At 44.9% G+C, this 20,688-nt stretch overlaps 4 non-coding genes and 3 pseudogenes across 4 annotated transcripts; all 7 read left to right on the top strand.

Annotated features, from left to right (window-relative positions):
• The first annotated feature begins 297 nt into the window (after positions 1–297).
• LOC130351290 (U2 spliceosomal RNA) lies at positions 298–488 on the top strand. The gene has a single exon (XR_008888027.1). It is a non-coding gene; the product is annotated as a U2 spliceosomal RNA (small nuclear RNA).
• A 2,077-nt stretch (positions 489–2,565) lies between these two features.
• On the top strand, positions 2,566–2,783 carry LOC130351247 (U2 spliceosomal RNA; annotated as a pseudogene).
• Positions 2,784–8,172: 5,389 nt separating this feature from the next.
• On the top strand, positions 8,173–8,358 carry LOC130351244 (U2 spliceosomal RNA). The gene has a single exon (XR_008887989.1). It is a non-coding gene; the product is annotated as a U2 spliceosomal RNA (small nuclear RNA).
• A 2,088-nt stretch (positions 8,359–10,446) lies between these two features.
• Positions 10,447–10,637, top strand: LOC130351289 (U2 spliceosomal RNA). The gene has a single exon (XR_008888026.1). It is a non-coding gene; the product is annotated as a U2 spliceosomal RNA (small nuclear RNA).
• A 2,090-nt stretch (positions 10,638–12,727) lies between these two features.
• LOC130351288 (U2 spliceosomal RNA) lies at positions 12,728–12,918 on the top strand. The gene has a single exon (XR_008888025.1). It is a non-coding gene; the product is annotated as a U2 spliceosomal RNA (small nuclear RNA).
• A 2,073-nt stretch (positions 12,919–14,991) lies between these two features.
• LOC130351251 (U2 spliceosomal RNA) lies at positions 14,992–15,124 on the top strand (annotated as a pseudogene).
• A 5,026-nt stretch (positions 15,125–20,150) lies between these two features.
• On the top strand, positions 20,151–20,354 carry LOC130351245 (U2 spliceosomal RNA; annotated as a pseudogene).
• The last annotated feature ends 334 nt before the right edge of the window (positions 20,355–20,688 follow it).

The raw sequence follows: 20,688 nt of genomic DNA, 5'->3' as shown, positions 1-20,688 counted from the left end.
GTGTGTGTTTCCTATGCAGATCCTAAGCCCAGTGTCACATGCAAGTAGGAGGAGTAAGAAGGGTTCCTGGCAAATCCGGGTTATGGATTGCATTTAAAAAGGCCCCGTGGGAGTGCAATGGGCCCCTGTCTTGCTGCTTAGCAATAATGGTATGGGTTTAGGTTCTGCTGTGTGTACTGGTGGTTGACTGCCCCCCAGCCCAGAGTGTGCATGGAAAATTGTCTGGCAGCCTCCCTGACAGCAAGCAGTGATAGTGCCCATGAAGGGGACCTTGTTGGGCCCGCCCCTTTCACGGTTATCGCTTCTCGGCCTTTTGGCTAAGATCAAGTGTAGTATCTGTTCTTATCAGTTTAATATCTGATACGTCCCCTATCTGGGGACCATATATTAAATGGATTTTTGAGAACGGGGGCCGATTTCGAAGCTTGCTTCCGTCGCCCTATGCATTGACCCGATATGGCAGTATCTTCGGGTACAGTGCACCACCCCCTTACAGGGTTAAAAAGAAAGATTCCTACTTTCATTGCTACCTGCTTGCTGGCTAGCCAGCTAGCCAGCCCTGTGGGCCTTGCTGCTGCTGCTGCAGCCAAAAAACAAAAGGTGGTGCTGCTGCTGCTTCTGCTTCTGCTTGTGTCTGGCCGCTGTTGGAGCGTCCAGGCACAGGACTTCTGCTGCTGCTGACTAAATGGCCTCCTTAATTGGATCATTTGAGTAGCCAGCACACCTGTGCAGGTAGGGCATGACATGATAGGCAGCTGCCTTGATAGCGGGTGGGTGCTGAATGTTCCTAATTGACAAAATAAGATTAATGCTTATGAAGAAATATAAAATCTCATCCCTTCCCCAATATCGCGCCACACCCCTACCCCTTAATTCCCTGGTTGAACTTGATGGACATATGTCTTTTTTCGACCGTACTAACTATGTAACTATGTAACATAACATGGGGGGGGTCTCCTGGCTGTTCACACAGGTGTGTCATTGCTGTACATTGACCATGCATTGCTTCTGTGGTATTGCAAAGGCAAAGACAAATGCTTCCAGCCATCCATTGCACTAATGGATTGGTCATCAGCTGGCTGTCTATGTCCCGCATCAATATAGACCAAAGTACAGAGGGTTAGGCTATGCTATTGTGCACCTACCTGATGCATCAGAAGGTGCGAGGCCCTTGCTAAATTCTGTGCACAGACTTTGAGATCTATACTTTAGACTGTATCTAAACCTGCTCCAACATGGACTGACATTCTGGCCTACTTTCAGCCGATGCGACTTGTCTGTCGCTGAACAGTCGCTTTTTATGTATTCAGCACCTATGTATAATGTTGTAAAAATGCTCTAGAAGCTAAAGTCGCAGAAATGTCACACATATTTGGCCTGCAACTTTCTGTGCGACAAATTCAGACAGGAAAAATCAGTATAAATCCTTAGAAAATTATCCCCCAGTGTCTCCATCTGCTGGCGGTATTGAATAAGCATTGCTGCACTGATGGGGTATGCATTAGACGAAAAAAAAGAAGAAAAAGAAGAATAATACGCCCAGAAAAGAGGCGAAAAGGAGAAAAACGTAAAAAAACGTGAAAAAAAAGTAAGAGGAAGAGAAGGGAAAAAAAGGTGGAAATGGGTTTAAAAGTGATTTCGGCGGAGAAATATATATATATATATATATATATATATATATATATATATATACGCGCACACACACACATATATATAAACGTATTCTCCGTTGAGATATTGCAGCCGCTGCTGTGTCCAGGCCCAGGAGCCTTAGCACTGTGCTGTGATGTCACTCAATACCACTGACATCACTAGGTGTAAACAACATCTCTCCTTTGCTGTGTATGTGACTATGGAGCTGTTTGGTGATGTCGTCTATTATGGCCTTCATAGAAGCAACAGGAGATTGTTGCATCCATCTAGAACCCTCAGAACTACAGTGCTATGATGTCACTCACTTCCACAGGCCTTGCAGAGTGTAAACAACAACAACCCAGCTTTGTTGTGTATGTAACCATAGGGATTTGTGATGTCACCTAGAACCTTCACAGCAGCGACAGCTTTATGAGGAGCATCAGCACTGCTCTGCCTGAGCAGAACCATCACCGCCATAGGTTGTCAAATAACCCGGATTTAACCCACACAGGTAAGTCCAATGGGGTGCAGGCATGTCCTCTATGCTTACAGCTTCCCGTGGGTGTTGGTTTGATACCGTTTGGGGACAGCCAAGGAGGCATCTGCAGGCAACAAAGGTAGGTGTGTGCTTGTGTGTGTGTTTCCTATGCAGATCCTAAGCCCAGTGTCACATGCAAGTAGGAGGAGTAAGAAGGGTTCCTGGCAAATCCGGGTTATGGATTGCATTTAAAAAGGCCCCGTGGGAGTGCAATGGGCCCCTGTCTTGCTGCTTAGCAATAATGGTATGGGTTTAGGTTCTGCTGTGTGTACTGGTGGTTGACTGCCCCCCAGCCCAGAGTGTGCATGGAAAATTGTCTGGCAGCCTCCCTGACAGCAAGCAGTGATAGTGCCCATGAAGGGGACCTTGTTGGGCCCGCCCCTTTCACGGTTATCGCTTCTCGGCCTTTTGGCTAAGATCAAGTGTAGTATCTGCATTTGGTCTGGTCGGAAGGTGTCTGTGGTACCCCGCTTCTCGGCCTTGGGGGATTGTCTCTCCTTACGGAGGGACTTCACCCTCTTGCTGCTATTGGGGAGCGGGCTTAGTCCACGGACAACGGGTTGCGATCCCCCTGTCTCTGGGACCTTGTGTCTCAGAAGGCATTTTCGGTACGTTGAGCGTTACCTGTAGCTTCGGAAGCACCTAGGGTACCCCCGACCTCTGCCTTGGGTAAGGGTTCCGCTTTTATAGCGGGATTCCGAGCCCCTGCTGCTATTGGGATAGGGGCTTAGTCCCTGGGTGTGGAAGATGCCGTTCTCCTGGGCTTTCCCCTCTGGGGAAATGTCGATGCGAAATACCATCCGCATAGAGGTGTCGGAGAGCCATCGTCAGTTGAAGAACCTCCGCTTCATTGCGGAGGTGATTCTTCTTGACTACTTCCGCCTCAACAGGGAGGACATCCTGTGTCTAAATGACCAGGAAAGCCGTGGCCTGTATACCGTCACCTTCACGGCCACGGCGTGTTGCGATAACATCTATGCAACCTTGTCTGGTGCGGACCAGAGGGACGATCGACTCGACGGTCTTTCGTTCCAGTTCCTCTATGGTGAGGAACATATACCGTTGGTGGTGGCTATGCACAGCCCTCATGTGACCACGGAGGATATAGCCACTTTTCTTCGGCGATACTGCGAAGAGGTGCGATTCGCAAACAAAATCTTGAACTCCGTGCGGTTCTGGAACGGCAAGAGGAAGTTCTGGGTCAAGCTCCGTAAGGATCCCGGTGGTATTGGGGGTCTTTGCCATCCGCCCCCAAATTTTGCCATCGGGAGAGTTCGGGGCTTCCTGTTCTATCCTCAAATGCCTATGTATTGCCGAAATTGCTTGAGGTTTGGCCACACCCAGGAGACCTGCGGCGCGGAGCGTGTGATTCGCTGCAATAGGTGTGGCCAAGAAGGTCACATAGCCTCAAGATGTAGCCATACGATAAGGTGCAACCTCTGCGGAGAGGAAAATCACGATTTTAATTCCTGTCCCCATAAAGCAAAAACTACGATGGGTGGGTCAAGGCTGGGCCCACCCAAAGAGGGGACAGGACAAAAGACGTCCTTTTTTAAGATGCCCAAACCCCAGATGGCAGGTACTGATGGGTCCAGGCCCAAGACCTCTGGTGCTCCATCGGGGGGCCCACCGGTGGTAGTGCTAGGGGGAGGCCATGGGGATTCCACGAAGCCCGGGCGGGTGATCGAGTTTACTGCCCGGGAAATTGAAAGACGTCGATCGACTTCCTACCTGGCTCAAGAGCCCGCCGAAACTTCTGAAGGGGGCTCACCTGTGGCGGGTGGCAGCCGACGGGCCTCGGTGGGGGCAAAAGTGGACCCAAAATTGCAGCATAAGCCAGGTACTGGCTTGGCCCAGGGTCGCCCTGCTCCGGACGAAGAGGCCCCGGTGAAAGCCCGCCGGAAGGGGAGCCAGGTGGCCAGGTCTGAGCCCGGTCCTGTTACTCCGCCTATACAGGACAGGGCCAAGAAGACAAGTGGCGCCAAACCAGGGTTTGCTGCCCCGCCAGCAGTGGACCCGGTGGGTAAAACTGGCCATCGTCGATCGATGGGGAAGTTGGAGCAACAGTCCTCAGCAACGCTTGCTGGGGAACAAGCGATGAAAACTTCCCAAGGTAGCGGCAAAGGTTCCGGAAAAGAGGCCTCACAGGCCCCTGTGCAGCAGTTCCAGTCGTCAAATGATGAAAGAAGACGCAGATCCATCAGCCGGGGGCCAGAGATTACATCGAGTGAGAGCAACACAGAGGATATGGACAGCAGTGTGACATTTAAAAGACAAAGAGAAGAAGAAGAGGAAGACATTCAAAGGAAAGCGGCGTGCCGTAGTTCGGACGAGAGCGAGCTCAGGGTCGGGGCATCATCGATCTCAAGCTCCGACCCTCAGAACATCAAGGAGCTGATGACCCCGCAGGCGGGGGATGACGGTACGCAGCTTATTATTGACTTTGATTCTCCAAGCACGGACTCTCCATAAACTATGCCTATCCCTGTAAAAATTGCCTCACTCAATGTGAGGTCCTTAAAGAGCCCTGATCGCAGGGCTGCTTTATTTTCTTATCTAGAGACATGTGACTTTGACCTTTGCCTGCTACAAGAATGTGGAATCCCTAGTAAAATGGACTATAAAGACTTAAAAGAAGACTGGAAGCTGGGCCCATCCATATGGTCCGGTGCAAATGACTGTCGTTCTGTGGGTGTTGGGCTGCTCTGCCGAGGCCAGTCCTTTTCTATTCATACAGTAACTGAGATTGTGCCTGGCAGAGCTCTTTTAATTCATCTATATTTTAATGGACTTTTAATTCGTGTTTTAAATGTGTATGCCCCTCCTGATAAACAGGAGCGGGCAGAACTATTTGAAATTTTACCACTGTTTTGTGTTGGGTCTTCCCCCCTGCTGGTGGGAGGTGATTTTAACTGCATACGTGATGGGGAACACCGGCAGGGTGGGGATATTAATCGTAAAGACCGCACTTCTTACCTGCTTAAAAATTTTATTGATGATTTTAATTTGAAAGATTGCTGGAAGGATCTCTTGCCGGAGGACCCAGGCGCCACATGGTCCAATGGAAGAGTGAGCTCCAGAATCGATTTTATTTTTTCCTCTAGAGCTTTTAAACCCCTGAAATGCACGCTCGAGCAGAATATCTTCTCTGATCATAAGCTCCTCTTGGTGGGCCTGGAGCTAGAGGGGGAGCAAAAAGCAAAAAGGGGCCTCTGGAGATTAAACACCACACTCCTAGAGGACCCTGAGATAAAAGAGGAGTTTGTGCGGACCTACCAATGCTGGCAATCACAAAGAAAACCCCACGAGCCTATGCTGCACTGGTGGGAGGGCACCAAATCTAAAATCAGATTTTTTTTTATCAAAGCAGGTAAGAAGAAGGCAAAAATGGAAAAACAGTGGTTTTATGTTCTTAACATGCGTTTAAATGTACTTTTTAAATTGAAAGAAGCTGGTATGGATGTAGAAAATGATATTTTAAACCTTAAAACTGAAATAAAACATGCCATAGAAAAGAAAGGGAAACAAATCATTTTTAACTCACATGTGCAGCACCTGGAGGAGGGCGAGAAATGTTCCCGTTTCTTTTTTAAAAAAGTGATGAATAGGAGGGATATCATCCAAAACCTTGAGGGTGAATCCACTCCAAAAGGCATGTTAGATGCAGTTTTTAACTTCTACCAGCTTCTTTTTAATAAGAAAGATCTTAATCCATCCTTTTTAGAACATGTTCTTAATTCCCTTGATTTTAAGCTAGATGTTTTAGACCAGGAGGTTTTATCCCGTGATCTTAACTTAGATGAACTTTTATTTGTTTTTAAAAGTTTTTCTAGTGGGAAGGCCCCTGGGGAAGATGGTTTACCCATCGAATTTTATTTAGCTTTTTGGGATATTTTAAAGGATGATATGGTTTTATTGTATAAAGAAACTTTTATTGTTAATGAACTTCCCCCTTCCTGGAGGAGGGGGATTGTATCATTACTTTTTAAAAAGGGTGAAAAGGATATGCTAAAAAATTGGCGCCCCATCACACTTTTAAATGTTGATTATAAAGTTTTAGCCAAGTTATTAGCTGTCCGTTTTAAACCTTTTATTCATAAATTAATTCACCCAAATCAGGTTTGTGGGGTACCTGGAAGGTCTATAGCTGAATCCCTAAATATTTTAAGAGATGTTTTATGGTATTTTAAGGATAGAAATCAAACTGTAGCAATTTTATCCTTAGACTTTGAAAAAGCCTTTGATAGGGTCTCCCATGAATACCTGTTTTTAGTTCTTAAAAAGATGGCAGTGCCTGAAACGATTTTAAGCCGAATCATGCTTTTATACCGATCCTGTTTTAGTCAAGTCTCTGTTAATGGCTTTTTAACCAGCGGTGTTCCTCTTTTATCAGGTGTCAAACAGGGCTGCCCCCTGTCCCCACTCCTTTTTATTTGCGCAATCGAACCACTGATGGCCCTCCTCAGAAAAGACCGGGTAGTAAGAGGCGTACCGATACCTGGTGGAGGAGGGACCCATCTAAAGGTGTTGGGGTACATGGATGATGTCACCATACTGTGCCCGGACTCTCCATCCATGAGGGGGGCATTGAGGAACACCAGCTATTTCTGCGAGGTCTCTGGTTTTAAGCTAAACACAGATAAATGTGACTGTTTTTATATTGGCTCCTGGGATTCATCCATCACCCCAGGAGTCACAATGCAACAGGATCAAATTAAAGTTTTAGGTATTGTTTTTAACCAGGTCAATGATGGGAGCCCTAACTGGGATTCAGCTATAGCTAAGATGGAGAAGAAGATTTTAATGTGGAATCTTAGAAACCTTACCATGGAGGGGAAGATTTTAATAATAAAGATGGTTTTATTCCCTATTATGCTATACATTGCCATGGTATTTCCTCCATCTATTTTATACATTAAAAAAGTAACTAGAATTGTTTTTACTTTTTTATGGGGTTCAAAAATGGAGAAATTAAAGCGTGATTTTATGTACAAAAGTAAAGATAATGGCGGGAAAGATGTTCCTAACCTTTTTACTTTCTTTTACATAAAGTATTTCTGTTTCTGTTTTAAAATTATTAAATCCGATGGCATTTTTAGCTGCTTTTTAAGGTACGCTGCGGGCATGGTTTTTAAAAGATGGTTGCGCATCCCTCTGAACGCTCCGGTGCTTCTGTGTCCCCCAAAACATTATGTGGTGTTGGAAAAGACAGTCAGGCTCCTAGGTCTCCAAGATTTGGAGCCTGACATACTGGGGGACCAGAGAAAGGTATCAAAGGTCCTCAGGCGGAGTGAGGTTACCCTGGCAGTGTCCAATTTCACACAGGCAAGATCCAAAAAGGTATGGCGGAACGTGTACGGGAAGTTTCTGGCGAATGTACACAGGGATCTTGCCTGGGCAATCGTCCACCAGTGCCTCCCTACTCGTGAGTTTCAGCACAGGCGAGGACTGGTGGCGAGAGCCAAGTGCCCGAGAGATGGCTGCGGAGTGGACGAAACGGTGCTGCACATATTTTGGAACTGCCCTTTTGCACGGGAGCTTTGGAGGAAGGTAGGCCCACTTTTGAAGTGGGCCTGCGGCCTAAAAGATTTTAATCACGAATGTGTCTTTTACGGTCTTTTTAACTGCCCCAATTTTAAACAGCAGATGATCTGCTGGATGATTATTAATTGTTTTAAAAATGCCATCTGGAAAGTTAGGAACATCTTACTTTTTAAACATGATTTTATTGATGTTAAAAACTGTATAAAGCTGGCCCTGAGTGAGATGTACATCTATTACCTAAGAGACAAGAAACAGTTGGGGGCCAGCGAGGCAGCATCCATGTGGTGTCTGCCTCTATGGAACGAAATAACAGTATAATCAGTTTTTATGACATTTGTATAATGTTTTATCCTGCCATTTTTATTTTTTCTCCTTTTATTACTGGTTTTATTATTTGTATTTTAAAACTTTTGTGAACCTTTTATTATTTTGCATTTTAAATTTTGTATGGTTTCTTATTTATTCAATAAAATTTTGTTGAAACCTTATCTGTTCTTATCAGTTTAATATCTGATACGTCCCCTATCTGGGGACCATATATTAAATGGATTTTTGAGAACGGGGGCCGATTTCGAAGCTTGCTTCCGTCGCCCTATGCATTGACCCGATATGGCAGTATCTTCGGGTACAGTGCACCACCCCCTTACAGGGTTAAAAAGAAAGATTCCTACTTTCATTGCTACCTGCTTGCTGGCTAGCCAGCTAGCCAGCCCTGTGGGCCTTGCTGCTGCTGCTGCAGCCAAAAAACAAAAGGTGGTGCTGCTGCTGCTTCTGCTGCTTCTGCTTCTGCTTGTGTCTGGCCGCTGTTGGAGCGTCCAGGCACAGGACTTCTGCTGCTGCTGACTAAATGGCCTCCTTAATTGGATCATTTGAGTAGCCAGCACACCTGTGCAGGTAGGGCATGACATGATAGGCAGCTGCCTTGATAGCGGGTGGGTGCTGAATGTTCCTAATTGACAAAATAAGATTAATGCTTATGAAGAAATATAAAATCTCATCCCTTCCCCAATATCGCGCCACACCCCTACCCCTTAATTCCCTGGTTGAACTTGATGGACATATGTCTTTTTTCGACCGTACTAACTATGTAACTATGTAACATAACATGGGGGGGGTCTCCTGGCTGTTCACACAGGTGTGTCATTGCTGTACATTGACCATGCATTGCTTCTGTGGTATTGCAAAGGCAAAGACAAATGCTTCCAGCCATCCATTGCACTAATGGATTGGTCATCAGCTGGCTGTCTATGTCCCGCATCAATATAGACCAAAGTACAGAGGGTTAGGCTATGCTATTGTGCACCTACCTGATGCATCAGAAGGTGCGAGGCCCTTGCTAAATTCTGTGCACAGACTTTGAGATCTATACTTTAGACTGTATCTAAACCTGCTCCAACATGGACTGACATTCTGGCCTACTTTCAGCCGATGCGACTTGTCTGTCGCTGAACAGTCGCTTTTTATGTATTCAGCACCTATGTATAATGTTGTAAAAATGCTCTAGAAGCTAAAGTCGCAGAAATGTCACACATATTTGGCCTGCAACTTTCTGTGCGACAAATTCAGACAGGAAAAATCAGTATAAATCCTTAGAAAATTATCCCCCAGTGTCTCCATCTGCTGGCGGTATTGAATAAGCATTGCTGCACTGATGGGGTATGCATTAGACGAAAAAAAAGAAGAAAAAGAAGAATAATACGCCCAGAAAAGAGGCGAAAAGGAGAAAAACGTAAAAAAACGTGAAAAAAAAGTAAGAGGAAGAGAAGGGAAAAAAAGGTGGAAATGGGTTTAAAAGTGATTTCGGCGGAGAAATATATATATATATATATATATATATATATATATATATATATATACGCGCACACACACACATATATATAAACGTATTCTCCGTTGAGATATTGCAGCCGCTGCTGTGTCCAGGCCCAGGAGCCTTAGCACTGTGCTGTGATGTCACTCAATACCACTGACATCACTAGGTGTAAACAACATCTCTCCTTTGCTGTGTATGTGACTATGGAGCTGTTTGGTGATGTCGTCTATTATGGCCTTCATAGAAGCAACAGGAGATTGTTGCATCCATCTAGAACCCTCAGAACTACAGTGCTATGATGTCACTCACTTCCACAGGCCTTGCAGAGTGTAAACAACAACAACCCAGCTTTGTTGTGTATGTAACCATAGGGATTTGTGATGTCACCTAGAACCTTCACAGCAGCGACAGCTTTATGAGGAGCATCAGCACTGCTCTGCCTGAGCAGAACCATCACCGCCATAGGTTGTCAAATAACCCGGATTTAACCCACACAGGTAAGTCCAATGGGGTGCAGGCATGTCCTCTATGCTTACAGCTTCCCGTGGGTGTTGGTTTGATACCGTTTGGGGACAGCCAAGGAGGCATCTGCAGGCAACAAAGGTAGGTGTGTGCTTGTGTGTGTGTTTCCTATGCAGATCCTAAGCCCAGTGTCACATGCAAGTAGGAGGAGTAAGAAGGGTTCCTGGCAAATCCGGGTTATGGATTGCATTTAAAAAGGCCCCGTGGGAGTGCAATGGGCCCCTGTCTTGCTGCTTAGCAATAATGGTATGGGTTTAGGTTCTGCTGTGTGTACTGGTGGTTGACTGCCCCCCAGCCCAGAGTGTGCATGGAAAATTGTCTGGCAGCCTCCCTGACAGCAAGCAGTGATAGTGCCCATGAAGGGGACCTTGTTGGGCCCGCCCCTTTCACGGTTATCGCTTCTCGGCCTTTTGGCTAAGATCAAGTGTAGTATCTGTTCTTATCAGTTTAATATCTGATACGTCCCCTATCTGGGGACCATATATTAAATGGATTTTTGAGAACGGGGGCCGATTTCGAAGCTTGCTTCCGTCGCCCTATGCATTGACCCGATATGGCAGTATCTTCGGGTACAGTGCACCACCCCCTTACAGGGTTAAAAAGAAAGATTCCTACTTTCATTGCTACCTGCTTGCTGGCTAGCCAGCTAGCCAGCCCTGTGGGCCTTGCTGCTGCTGCTGCAGCCAAAAAACAAAAGGTGGTGCTGCTGCTGCTTCTTCTGCTTCTGCTTGTGTCTGGCCGCTGTTGGAGCGTCCAGGCACAGGACTTCTGCTGCTGCTGACTAAATGGCCTCCTTAATTGGATCATTTGAGTAGCCAGCACACCTGTGCAGGTAGGGCATGACATGATAGGCAGCTGCCTTGATAGCGGGTGGGTGCTGAATGTTCCTAATTGACAAAATAAGATTAATGCTTATGAAGAAATATAAAATCTCATCCCTTCCCCAATATCGCGCCACACCCCTACCCCTTAATTCCCTGGTTGAACTTGATGGACATATATCTTTTTTCGACCGTACTAACTATGTAACTATGTAACATAACATGGGGGGGGTCTCCTGGCTGTTCACACAGGTGTGTCATTGCTGTACATTGACCATGCATTGCTTCTGTGGTATTGCAAAGGCAAAGACAAATGCTTCCAGCCATCCATTGCACTAATGGATTGGTCATCAGCTGGCTGTCTATGTCCCGCATCAATATAGACCAAAGTACAGAGGGTTAGGCTATGCTATTGTGCACCTACCTGATGCATCAGAAGGTGCGAGGCCCTTGCTAAATTCTGTGCACAGACTTTGAGATCTATACTTTAGACTGTATCTAAACCTGCTCCAACATGGACTGACATTCTGGCCTACTTTCAGCCGATGCGACTTGTCTGTCGCTGAACAGTCACTTTTTATGTATTCAGCACCTATGTATAATGTTGTAAAAATGCTCTAGAAGCTAAAGTCGCAGAAATGTCACACATATTTGGCCTGCAACTTTCTGTGCGACAAATTCAGACAGGAAAAATCAGTATAAATCCTTAGAAAATTATCCCCCAGTGTCTCCATCTGCTGGCGGTATTGAATAAGCATTGCTGCACTGATGGGGTATGCATTAGACGAAAAAAAAGAAGAAAAAGAAGAATAATACGCCCAGAAAAGAGGCGAAAAGGAGAAAAACGTAAAAAAACGTGAAAAAAAAGTAAGAGGAAGAGAAGGGAAAAAAAGGTGGAAATGGGTTTAAAAGTGATTTCGGCGGAGAAATATATATATATATATATATATATATATATATATATATATATATATATATATACGCGCACACACACACATATATATAAACGTATTCTCCGTTGAGATATTGCAGCCGCTGCTGTGTCCAGGCCCAGGAGCCTTAGCACTGTGCTGTGATGTCACTCAATACCACTGACATCACTAGGTGTAAACAACATCTCTCCTTTGCTGTGTATGTGACTATGGAGCTGTTTGGTGATGTCGTCTATTATGGCCTTCATAGAAGCAACAGGAGATTGTTGCATCCATCTAGAACCCTCAGAACTACAGTGCTATGATGTCACTCACTTCCACAGGCCTTGCAGAGTGTAAACAACAACAACCCAGCTTTGTTGTGTATGTAACCATAGGGATTTGTGATGTCACCTAGAACCTTCACAGCAGCGACAGCTTTATGAGGAGCATCAGCACTGCTCTGCCTGAGCAGAACCATCACCGCCATAGGTTGTCAAATAACCCGGATTTAACCCACACAGGTAAGTCCAATGGGGTGCAGGCATGTCCTCTATGCTTACAGCTTCCCGTGGGTGTTGGTTTGATACCGTTTGGGGACAGCCAAGGAGGCATCTGCAGGCAACAAAGGTAGGTGTGTGCTTGTGTGTGTGTTTCCTATGCAGATCCTAAGCCCAGTGTCACATGCAAGTAGGAGGAGTAAGAAGGGTTCCTGGCAAATCCGGGTTATGGATTGCATTTAAAAAGGCCCCGTGGGAGTGCAATGGGCCCCTGTCTTGCTGCTTAGCAATAATGGTATGGGTTTAGGTTCTGCTGTGTGTACTGGTGGTTGACTGCCCCCCAGCCCAGAGTGTGCATGGAAAATTGTCTGGCAGCCTCCCTGACAGCAAGCAGTGATAGTGCCCATGAAGGGGACCTTGTTGGGCCCGCCCCTTTCACGGTTATCGCTTCTCGGCCTTTTGGCTAAGATCAAGTGTAGTATCTGTTCTTATCAGTTTAATATCTGATACGTCCCCTATCTGGGGACCATATATTAAATGGATTTTTGAGAACGGGGGCCGATTTCGAAGCTTGCTTCCGTCGCCCTATGCATTGACCCGATATGGCAGTATCTTCGGGTACAGTGCACCACCCCCTTACAGGGTTAAAAAGAAAGATTCCTACTTTCATTGCTACCTGCTTGCTAGCTAGCCAGCCCTGTGGGCCTTGCTGCTGCTGCTGCAGCCAAAAAACAAAAGGTGGTGCTGCTGCTGCTTCTGCTGCTTCTGCTTCTGCTTGTGTCTGGCCGCTGTTGGAGCGTCCAGGCACAGGACTTCTGCTGCTGCTGACTAAATGGCCTCCTTAATTGGATCATTTGAGTAGCCAGCACACCTGTGCAGGTAGGGCATGACATGATAGGCAGCTGCCTTGATAGCGGGTGGGTGCTGAATGTTCCTAATTGACAAAATAAGATTAATGCTTATGAAGAAATATAAAATCTCATCCCTTCCCCAATATCGCGCCACACCCCTACCCCTTAATTCCCTGGTTGAACTTGATGGACATATGTCTTTTTTCGACCGTACTAACTATGTAACTATGTAACATAACATGGGGGGGGGTCTCCTGGCTGTTCACACAGGTGTGTCATTGCTGTACATTGACCATGCATTGCTTCTGTGGTATTGCAAAGGCAAAGACAAATGCTTCCAGCCATCCATTGCACTAATGGATTGGTCATCAGCTGGCTGTCTATGTCCCGCATCAATATAGACCAAAGTACAGAGGGTTAGGCTATGCTATTGTGCACCTACCTGATGCATCAGAAGGTGCGAGGCCCTTGCTAAATTCTGTGCACAGACTTTGAGATCTATACTTTAGACTGTATCTAAACCTGCTCCAACATGGACTGACATTCTGGCCTACTTTCAGCCGATGCGACTTGTCTGTCGCTGAACAGTCGCTTTTTATGTATTCAGCACCTATGTATAATGTTGTAAAAATGCTCTAGAAGCTAAAGTCGCAGAAATGTCACACATATTTGGCCTGCAACTTTCTGTGCGACAAATTCAGACAGGAAAAATCAGTATAAATCCTTAGAAAATTATCCCCCAGTGTCTCCATCTGCTGGCGGTATTGAATAAGCATTGCTGCACTGATGGGGTATGCATTAGACGAAAAAAAAGAAGAAAAAGAAGAATAATACGCCCAGAAAAGAGGCGAAAAGGAGAAAAACGTAAAAAAACGTGAAAAAAAAGTAAGAGGAAGAGAAGGGAAAAAAAGGTGGAAATGGGTTTAAAAGTGATTTCGGCGGAGAAATATATATATATATATATATATATATATATATATATACGCGCACACACACACATATATATAAACGTATTCTCCGTTGAGATATTGCAGCCGCTGCTGTGTCCAGGCCCAGGAGCCTTAGCACTGTGCTGTGATGTCACTCAATACCACTGACATCACTAGGTGTAAACAACATCTCTCCTTTGCTGTGTATGTGACTATGGAGCTGTTTGGTGATGTCGTCTATTATGGCCTTCATAGAAGCAACAGGAGATTGTTGCATCCATCTAGAACCCTCAGAACTACAGTGCTATGATGTCACTCACTTCCACAGGCCTTGCAGAGTGTAAACAACAACAACCCAGCTTTGTTGTGTATGTAACCATAGGGATTTGTGATGTCACCTAGAACCTTCACAGCAGCGACAGCTTTATGAGGAGCATCAGCACTGCTCTGCCTGAGCAGAACCATCACCGCCATAGGTTGTCAAATAACCCGGATTTAACCCACACAGGTAAGTCCAATGGGGTGCAGGCATGTCCTCTATGCTTACAGCTTCCCGTGGGTGTTGGTTTGATACCGTTTGGGGACAGCCAAGGAGGCATCTGCAGGCAACAAAGGTAGGTGTGTGCTTGTGTGTGTGTTTCCTATGCAGATCCTAAGCCCAGTGTCACATGCAAGTAGGAGGAGTAAGAAGGGTTCCTGGCAAATCCGGGTTATGGATTGCATTTAAAAAGGCCCCGTGGGAGTGCAATGGGCCCCTGTCTTGCTGCTTAGCAATAATGGTATGGGTTTAGGTTCTGCTGTGTGTACTGGTGGTTGACTGCCCCCCAGCCCAGAGTGTGCATGGAAAATTGTCTGGCAGCCTCCCTGACAGCAAGCAGTGATAGTGCCCATGAAGGGGACCTTGTTGGGCCCGCCCCTTTCACGGTTATCGCTTCTCGGCCTTTTGGCTAAGATCAAGTGTAGTAATACAGGAGATCTGGTCAGAAGGTACTCGGGTACCCCTCTCCTCGGCCTTGTGGGATCGCCCAGGTTTATTGCCTGGGCTTCACCCACTTGTTGCTATTGGGGAGAGGGCCTAGTCCCAGGGTAACGAGTAGCGATCGCCTCTCAAGACCTTCGGGTGGAGAGAGGTTAGAACCATGGATGATGATCCGGATCCAGGTTCTGTGCCGGCATACGCAAGGATCAAAAACACCGTGAGAGTCATTCTCACGGATGATACCAAAAGGGCGGACGATTTGAAATTCGTAGTAGAGGACGTGCTCGGAGGAGTTTTCGGAATACAGAAGGGCGAGATATTGGCAATCCAGGACTACCCGAAGCGTAAAATTTTTGATGTGACGTTCACACAAAATGGCATCCACAGAGATTTTGTTACCAGAGCTGCTGCGAGTAAAGACAAAAAGCTTCAGGGTGTCCGGATTATTGAGCACGTTCTAGACGATATTAAGCTGGTGGTAGTAAATATGTATTCCCCTTTCGCCAACCTACACGATGTTGAGTTGTTTTTACAAGTCTATTTTAGTAAGGTTGAGTGCAGAGGAAAAATCATGAACAGCTGTGGCATCTGGACATCTAAGTGGAGATTTCAGGTTACATGCAAAAAAGATGACAGATTGCCAGGGGGAATACAACTACCACCAGCTCGTTTTAAAATAAATAATATGTGTGGCGACCTCTTTTATGCGGGGATGCCAAGCTACTGCAGGAAGTGTCACAGATATGGACACACAAAAGAAAACTGTGAAAGTACATGCAAAAAATGTGGTAGCACACAGCACGAGACAGAGAAATGCACAAGAGGAGGGAGGTGCAATTTCTGTCAACAATTCGGTCACCTTTTCTCCTCTTGTCCCCACAGACATAGGACGGAGCAGCAGTGGCAACCCTGGAGGCAGCAAGGACAGCAACCGGGACACCAGCCGAGGCAAGCAGAGCCAGTGATTACCCCCCCACAAGAGGTAAGCGGTGAGATGGAGAAGGAGAAAGACCCCCCTCAGGCAAAAGGAGGGGACCCTAAAGAGCAGAGGATGGCCAAAAAACGTGCAAGTGGTGAAAAAACTGGCCCCCAGGAGCATGCTGGGTTAAGAGAGGAGCGGACTGCGGCCGAATCCGCTCCTCAGCAACCTCTGGCTCAGGGTCCCCCTGAGAGCGATGATCCGGGTGGAGAGGTGAAGGTTAAAAGGCGGAGGGGCTCCAGAAGACTCTATTCGGAGGCGGTCCAGGGGGAGCCGATGGAAGTACCTGCGGATGCAGGGAACCCAAGTGACGTTCCTCCACAGGTCCCCATAGGGGATACCCCCCCTCCTCCCTGCCAGGAGGAGGTTTCAGGGGTGACCGTCTCTGAGGTACCAGAGACGGAACTAAGTGAACACCCGACCCCTATGGAGGGGCAAGAGGTGGAAGAACCCAATGAGTCTGGAGCCCTGATTGCCAGGATGCCCGAGAACAACTATGCCTCAATCATGATGGAGGAGGGGGGTCGGCTGAGTGATGGTGCCTCCTCTCCTGCTTCCTCTATGCGTACAGTTGAGTCAGATTTTGGGGGGTATGAGGCTTCGGAGGGGGAATCAGAGGTGTAAGACGTTTTCTTGTACATTCCCATGGCTGAGTTGTCCGGTCTGTCCTTGAACGTGAGAAGTGTGAGCGCCAGAGTAAGAAGGGTTGCCCTATTTAATTACTTGTCGGTTTTTGCTGCTTCCGTCCTTTTCCTGCAGGAATGTGGCATCCCGCACAGATTAAATTATAAAGAATATGAAGATGATTGGGTGCACGGTCCATCAGTCTGGTCTGGATCAAATGAGTCCAGATCAGCAGGGGTCGCCATACTTTTTAAAGGGAACGTTTTAATTGAGAGTTTTAACGAAATTTTACCAGGCAGAATTTTATTGGTCAGCGCTTTTATTAATGGTATTAAATGGCAGTTTTTAAATTTTTATGGTTCTCCTGATAAGAATGAAAGAATAAAAATGTTGGAGATTTTACCCCTTTTTATTAACAATTCTAGTCCTCTTGTTTTATCAGGTGATTTTAATTGTATTTTAAGGGGAGAACGCCGTTTTTCGAACGCAGTGAGTAGGAACTATGATAAGACGTCTTTTATGTTAAAAAACTTGATTTTAGATTTTAATCTCACTGATGTTTTTAAAAAATGTAATTTTAACGTACCAGAGGAAGACGGTGTTACCTGGAGCAATGCAAGCTGTAGCTCCAGGATAGATTTTATTTTTTGTTCTTATCAAGTACTGCCTTTTAACTGTGATCTTTTTACCAATGTTTTTTCTGACCATAAATTATTGTATTTTAAAGTTAAAAGTGATTTTAAAAGGAGAACTGGTAGGAATGCCTGGAAGTTAAACGTGTCCCTTTTAGAAGATCCGCAGGTTTTATCAGATTTTATCACCTTTTACAAGGAATGCAGACGAGTAAAAGACCCCAACACTCCCACCAGTATCTGGTGGGAAAAAATGAAACTAAAAATAAAAGAATTTTTTATCCGTGTTGGGGTTAGGAAAGCTAAAGAAAAACGTGAATTTTATAATATCCTAAATACTCGTCTGCAAACCCTGTACAAATTCAGAGCACATGGGATGGAGGTGGAGAAGGAGGTACATGATCTTAAAAAAGAAATAACTAAGTGCCTGGAGCAGAAAGGAAAAGAAATTATCTTTAGGTCTCGAATACAGCATCTTGAGGAAAACGAGACCTGCTCCAGGTATTTTTTTAAGAAAATACATGAAAATAGAAGGTTAATAGAAAACATTGAAGGAGTGAATGATGTACAGGGTATTTTAAAAAAGGTGCAAGAGTTTTATGCGGATCTTTTTAATGTAAAACACATTGATGAATGTTTTATGAATGACTCGTTAAAGGAGATCACCAATTTTTTAGATCCTGTCTCACAGTCTTTTTTATTGCAGAATATTTCAGAGCAGGAGATTTTAGAGACCGTCAAGAGTTTTAAAACAGGTAAAGTGCCTGGGCCGGATGGTATACCCATTGAATTTTATGTTACTTTTTATGGTATTTTAAAAGAAGATTTGTTCTCCCTTTTTACTGAAGTCTTTAAGTCTAAAATCCTCCCAGGCTCATGGAAGAAGGGTGATGTCTCCCTGCTATTCAAAAAGGGAGACCGGTCGGAACTCAAAAACTGGAGACCAATCACCCTTCTGAACTGCGACTATAAAATAATGGCGAAACTGTGTGCTAACCGCTTAAAGAACGTAATCCATAAAATAATTCATACAAACCAAGTCTGTGGGGTGCCTGGGAGGAGTTTATGGGAGAACCTAAACCTTTTAAAGGATGTAATTAGCGACACCAAATTAAGAAAAGGAAAGCTGGCGGTTTTATCCATAGATTTTGAAAAAGCTTTCGACAGGGTGTCACATTTTTATCTTTTTAAGGTTTTAGAGAAAATGGGTATACCTGATGGCTTTTTATTGTCTCTTAGAGCTTTTTATGATAACTGTACTAGTAAAATTTTAGTAAATGGTTTTAAGACACAGGGCGTGATTTTAAATTCCGGAGTGAAGCAGGGGTGTCCCTTGTCCCCACTACTCTTCATTTGCGCAATAGAGCCTCTTTTATGTACAATACGAAAGGATAAGCAGATCCATGGAGTCCCCCTGCCAGGAGGAGGGGGACTAGAGGCGAAGGTAGTGGGGTACATGGACGATGTTGCGGTGTTTTGCAGGGACACCCCATCGCTTCAGAAGACGCTAAAACAGATTCAATATTTTAATTGTGCCTCCGGTTTTAAAGTCAATTTTAACAAAAGTAACATTTTAAACATAGGCGGAATGCCTTTGTATGATGTGCCCGTCCCTGTGTCTGAGTCGGTGCAGATTTTAGGTGTCTCCTTTGACGAGTCTAATAATGGTTTTAATAGCTGGGACTTGGTGGCTCAAAAAATAAATAAGAAAATATGTATGTGGAACATGCGAGAACTTACAATGGAAGGGAAGGTTTTAATTACAAAAATGGTGCTTTTACCTATTTTATTGTATTTAAGTCTGGTTTTCCCACCCCCCGAAATGGTTCTAAAGAAAATAACAAAAGCTTGTTTTACTTTCTTTTGGAGTTCTAAGAGCGAAAAATTAAAGAGACAAATTGTGATAAAACCGAACTCCAGGGGCGGTAAGGATTTTCCAGATTTTAAAGCTTTCCTTTTAATAAAGTTTTTTAGCATGTGTTTTACTACTGTTTTTAAAGATAGCTACTGGTCTTATTTTGTTCGTTTTAATACTGGTTATTTTATGCGGAGGAACGGCTGGTTTTCTACAGTTTTAAGTTGCCCTTATTCTTTGAATTTACCCCCTCAATACATGATTTTAGGAAAAATTTTAAACTTATATAATTTTAAAGGTAAAAGTGTTCAGGATCTGTGCAATAGCAAAAAACTACTAAAGGAAATAAAAGAAACCAGTACCGTGACTCCCATCAAAAATTTTAACGAACAGAAGTGTATACAGATTTGGAAGATGTTGAGTATTAATTATCTTTTTAATTCACAGAAGGACCTGGCCTGGAGCTGCGCACACGAGTGTCTTCCATGCCGGGCATTCCAGCACCGAAGAGGATTATCCAACTCTGCAACCTGCCCGAGGGAGGGATGCCGACAAGAGGAGACCGTGCACCATCTAATATGGACTTGTTTTTACTCGCAGAAAATATGGACAAAGATACTCCCTCTGGTAAAAAGGATAACTGGACTAAAAGACTTAAATATTGCAGTGGTTTTTTATGGTTGCCTGGAATGCCCAACACGGACTCAAGAGACTATTGCATGGAAGATCATAAACTGTGTGAAGGCAGCTCTGTGGAAGGCCAGGAATATTTTATTGTTCAAGCATGAGGTTTTATCTGTGAAGGACATTTTATCTATCTGTTTTTATGAAATGTACCAGTACTATCTTTTAGACAAGAAGAGATTTCCGCTTTTATCTAGAAAATGGTTTTTAAAAGAATGGAATTCTATCTTGTAAAGCCACCAAGTGCCCATTTTATGTTTTAATATGTTGTAAATATGTTATTTATATGTAACTGTATTTATTGACATATTTGCACAACTTTGTTAACATTATTTAATTTTTAATAAAGTTGCCCCCGTAAGGGTAGTCAAGTTAAAAAAAAAATCTGTTCTTATCAGTTTAATATCTGATACGTCCCCTATCTGGGGACCATATATTAAATGGATTTTTGAGAACGGGGGCCGATTTCGAAGCTTGCTTCCGTCGCCCTATGCATTGACCCGATATGGCAGTATCTTCGGGTACAGTGCACCACCCCCTTACAGGGTTAAAAAGAAAGATTCCTACTTTCATTGCTACCTGCTTGCTGGCTAGCCAGCTAGCCAGCCCTGTGGGCCTTGCTGCTGCTGCTGCAGCCAAAAAACAAAAGGTGGTGCTGCTGCTGCTTCTGCTGCTTCTGCTTCTGCTTGTGTCTGGCCGCTGTTGGAGCGTCCAGGCACAGGACTTCTGCTGCTGCTGACTAAATGGCCTCCTTAATTGGATCATTTGAGTAGCCAGCACACCTGTGCAGGTAGGGCATGACATGATAGGCAGCTGCCTTGATAGCGGGTGGGTGCTGAATGTTCCTAATTGACAAAATAAGATTAATGCT

This window comes from Hyla sarda, unplaced genomic scaffold, assembly GCF_029499605.1.
Source record: "Hyla sarda isolate aHylSar1 unplaced genomic scaffold, aHylSar1.hap1 scaffold_966, whole genome shotgun sequence".
Taxonomy (NCBI): domain Eukaryota; kingdom Metazoa; phylum Chordata; class Amphibia; order Anura; family Hylidae; genus Hyla; species Hyla sarda.
Note: the sequence above shows the minus strand (reverse complement) of the source record. Positions and strands in the feature narration are given on the sequence as shown.